General features: G+C 37.6%; 1 pseudogene; it reads right to left on the reverse strand.

Moving 5' to 3' along the window:
- Nucleotides 1-2736: 2736 nt before the first annotated feature.
- LOC107524587 (ganglioside-induced differentiation-associated protein 2 pseudogene) lies at nucleotides 2737-3523 on the reverse strand (annotated as a pseudogene).
- Between the last annotated feature and the right edge of the window lie 1460 nt (nucleotides 3524-4983).

The following is a 4983-nucleotide window of genomic DNA, read 5'->3' on the forward strand; positions in this document are numbered from 1 at the left end:
GCTAGGCACCCAGGGCCTTCCCCACTGGTGACCTTCTGTACCTAGCCCATTGTCCTTGCTCTGCTCATGCCTAACTGCCTACCACAATTTCAATCAATGTTATTGAAGGTGAAGTTGTTGCATTCTTTTCTTTTTACATACTAGATTACTAGTGTATTATAAAAGAGATGACTGAGGAACAGCCAGTTGGAAGAGATGCATAAGGCAAGTACGTGGGAAGGAGCGTGGAGCTTCCATGGACTCCGGGAGTGTGCTACTCTTCTGGAATCTCTGTTCACAAAACCAAAAACTCTCTGAACCTCATCTTTTTGGGGGGATAAATTTCTAATAAATTATTTTGAAGTAAACATTTTATTATATCTAGAGTGATAATTCTCAAGAAACAACATTTTTAGAGATATTTAAGTGTTCAGGAAAATCAGTTCTGTATATTTGTTATAACTTTAATATATAAATGTAATTTAATTAATATATAAATTTGAATGTAAATTTATACAAGAGCACTTTAGTGTTTCTAATGACGTATCCTGTAACTATTGAGGGTTGTACAAAACAAAAAAGGCCTCATAACTTGTATATATTCTAAAATTTCAGCCCGGCTGGGCGTGGCTCAGCGGTTGAGCATCAATCTAGGATCCAGGCGATCGGGGTTCGATTCCCGGTCAGGGTACATGACCGGGTTGTGGGCTCGATCAATGGCTCTCTCATCATTGATGTTTCTCTCTCTTTCCCTCTCGGTTCCTCTCTCTGAAATCAATAAAGATATATTTAAAAAATAAAAATAAAATTTCAAAACACGTTTATATATTTTATAGCTTTAAATTCAATAGCAAGGAAATAAATAATTTTAAAATTGCTTTCTTCATTACTAATTGATTGATTCCGTTTCAGATGAAAATAGTGTTCTTTTCTGTCAAATACAGCATTTTAAATCTAAGTTTTGTAATTCTGTGGACATGTGCTTTGATATGTTGCAGTAGTTTTTAAAGCCATAGATTTAAAACTTTTTAAAAAATTCTATTGCCTCTCCAGCATCCTTTATTGTGATGCCCATGCATATGCTTTTATTTGCTAAAAATGCGCAAACAACGGTTAGTGCCTAAGCATTGACTTTACCTGCAATAGTGCTCAGGCCAGACCTTCGATATCTGTGGGATCACAGGCCAGGGCTCCCGTCTGTGCTCTACCCTCTCTGAAGCGCTATGCTCTCGAGGAACCATGGCACCTGCAACCACTTCTGCTGCTATTGCTAAAGTTCCTTCCCTCGCTTCAGCCAAGCCTGACCTAGGTCCCCACCCAGACACCCCCCTGAGACAATGGAGAGCCTGGACCACCCAGAGTGAGCGCCTGAACTCTAGAGTCCAAGACAAAATTTTGGCACATTATCTTCCACCACAGTCTTCTTCTAAATTATTTCATTAAGTTGAACCATAATGCATTTAGTTGTGCAAGCCTGCAGTCCAAGTATTCCTTTGATTCTTTTATCTTATTCACCTTCTACAGATACCTAAACTTTATTTTTTTAAATATGTTTTTTATTGATTTCAGAGAGAGGAAGGGAGAGGGAAAGAGAGAAACATCAATGATGAGAGAAAATCATCAGTCAGCTGCCTCCTACACACCCCCTACCGGGGATCGAGCCAGCAACCTGGAGAGGTGCCCTGACTGGCGTCAAACCGTGGCCTCCTGGTTCATAGGTTGACACTCAACCATTGAGCAGCACAAGCTCGGCTAAACTTTCTTAATTCCCTTTTTACTCCAACTGTCAGTAGCATTTGACACAATCGAGCACAAGTTTTTTATCAAAACCCTTCTCTCTTGTTTTTTAGGGCACTCGGCTCTTAATTTTTTGTCCCACTTAGTAGTCACCCCTTAATCTCCTCTGTAGTTCTCTCTTCTCCTAACCTCTCAATGTTGGAGTTCCTCACAGCTCAGTCCTCAGCCCTCTTCTCTCATCTTCTTTTCTCTTCTCTTCTTATCTGCACCTGCTCCCTTGATTATCTCATGCATTCTCATGACTTTAAATATTATCTCTATGCTGATAATCATCACACTGTCTCGATACAAGGTATCTTTCCACAGTCCAGAATGTCTATGCTTGGACATTCAGTAGAGATTCCAACTTAACATGTCCAAAACTAAACTTCTTATCTCTCCCAAAACCTGCTCTGAGCTCACCTTTCCTATTTCACTTTATTGAACTCTATTCACTCTACTACTAGGTCATAAAAGTATCTTCCTCACACTTAATATCCAATCCCAAAGGAAATAGTATTAGTTCAAACTTTTAAATAAATCCTGTTTCTAACCACTTCTCAGACCTTCACTGCTACGACCCCAGATGCAGCCACCATTGTTTCTTTCCAGAATTTCTGCCATAGTGTCTCAAAAAAATCTCTCAGTTTATTCTTGTCCCCCTACAGGCTAGTCTTCATGAACCAGTAAGTACGAAATATTTAAACATGGATGTTCAATCATAACATCCCCTGCTCAAAGCCCTTACTCAGTGTAATGCTGATGGACTTAAATGGTCTACAAAGCCTAAATTATCTAGATTCTATTGCCACTCTGACATCTCTGGTCTTCATATCATTCTAACATGTTAGGTGTATTTTTCCTGCCTTAGAGCCTTTGTGCCATCATTCCCTCCACCTGCTATGCTGTTCCGCCAATTTTAGCAATGCCCATTCTCTCACCCTCTTCAAGTTTTCTTCAAGCCACCAGTTCTCCAGGCAGCTAGAGAACTTCACTTAATTTAGTTTGCAATCCAGGTAGCACAGGCTCCCTTCTGATGTTCCAATATCTACAGGTAGGTATGACAATAACCAGCTCTTCACCTTTAATGACCTTTGGAAGTACAGAGGTAGTCGCTTTTGGTAAGTAGCCTCTTCAAGTTCAGAGACAGCAAGGACCACTTTTTCCAATGGTCTCCCCATGAATCTCTAGGAATCCCCTTACTGTGAGAAGTGCTTTATGTGTTACGTTCTCTAACGGATATTCTCATTTTGTAGAATTGACGACACCGGGTCCAACAGAAGACCTTGACTGCTCTTTTGCCAGCTGAAGTATGTTTCTGTAGCAGCTGTACAGGAACTCTCAGCTGTTGCAAGATACTCTTGTATTTAGATCCCACTGTGTGAATGATGAATCATGCAGCTAGATTAAATTATTTTGTCAATGTTGCTTCACCCTTCTGGCAACCTTTAAGTTTCTAGAGAGGTCCTCCTCCAAATCAGGACTTGCAAATGTGAAAATATGTTCTGGTACAAGCTTCTAATATGTGAGACTCTCATTGCTGGTATTCACAATGACTATACAGTTCAGTAATGCCACATTTCCTTTCCAAAGGACCAGTTTTTCATTGATATTCTTATTATAAAGAAAAAATTATCTGATAGTGTCTTCCTGAAATGTTTCAGTTACAGTAGTAGAAGTATTTAATTAATTAGTCTTCACAGGAGTTGCCCCAGTTCAGCACTATATCTACATCCACAAACTGTGAAGGTGTACCCAAGGGATCCATGAAATGGAAACTTCAGCTTGTCTTTGCCCAAATTCCTTAGCAATTCAATATTCCCTGGAGACTTCAGAGTACTTAGTCCCATTTAGGTGGCATCAACTCATAGAAAGTAGTGAAACAGCAGCCAAGAGCCTCTTACATAATAAAAGCTCAATCGTTATTGTTTTTCTTACTTCTCACTTAACAATCTCTAGTTAAACATATGGTTGTACTTCTCACACTTTATTATAATAGCCTGCTCATTTGTCAGAAGCCCTGGACTCAACTAAGTTTCTTGAGAGCAAGGAATGTCATGAGGTCACATTCATTCTCCTAGAATTTGCAAATAATTAGATTGATTGACTGAAGTCCATATAAATTAGTCAGAGGGTTCTAAGTTACTAGAAAATTTCATGTGTTGGATGGATAATGATTCAGGAAGTTATTACAAAGGAAATTAAAATAAATATGCAATAAATATCCACCCCTATGCCTAGATCTGTTAAGAGTAACAGTGATACATATCAAAATATGTTTTATAACAATGATACGGAAGCATTGTAAGAGTCTCAATTATCAAAAATGATGTATTATTTTCAGGATACTAGATTTACTAAGGTAGAAAAAATAGACTACTATGTTTTAGGAAATTTGTCAATGGTGGTTGAAATAAAAATGTTTTTCCTTAACATTGTGTTATTCCAAAATATTAATTTATCACATGCAACTTTTTCAATTATCTTAGTGTATCAAATATCATTATATAAAGAGAGAGATCAGAGTTTGCAGATTAATTTAGGAGGTATAATTTTATGGAAACATTTACATGTAAAAACATAAAAATGTGTGTTTTTTAATAGTAAAAACAAATATGTGAAATCTTTTTATAGAAACAAAAAGTTACACATAATTGTTAATAATTATACTTTTTAAGAAAAGGAGCAAGGTCATAACTTGCTAGAGAGCAATTTATCAATTTCCTAAAGTATTTTTCAGTAGATTTCTCAGTTTTATCCTACTGTATTTGAACAATTTTTAAAATTCAGTTTGTAAGGTACACCTTATTCCTTAATGACAAAGCTTTACATGATATGACAAAATCTTTTGTGATATTAAAGGAAATCCACACCAATATAGAAATAAAAACATTTCCTATTTGTGCAATTTTTCCATTAATTATGTAGAGTAGTGCTTTTTGATTGGAATGCAGTTAGTGAAATGAGGTTCTAGATTATCCATGTGCAATGTAGAAATTTACTCAATAATGGAAAATGTTGCCCTGGCTGGTTTTCTCAGTGTTTAGAGCGTCAGCCAGCAGACTGAATGGTCCTGGGTTCCATTTCAGCCAAGGGCTTGTACCTCGGTTGCAGGCTCGATTCCTGGCCCTGGTTGTGGTACATGAGGGAGGCAAGCAATCCAATCAATGTGTCTCTCTCCCACTGATGTTTCTCTCACTCTCCCTTCCACTCTGAAAAGCAATGGAA

This window comes from Miniopterus natalensis, chromosome 8 (assembly GCF_054644295.1).
Source record: "Miniopterus natalensis isolate mMinNat1 chromosome 8, mMinNat1.hap1, whole genome shotgun sequence".
In the NCBI taxonomy this organism is placed as follows: Eukaryota; Metazoa; Chordata; class Mammalia; order Chiroptera; family Miniopteridae; genus Miniopterus; species Miniopterus natalensis.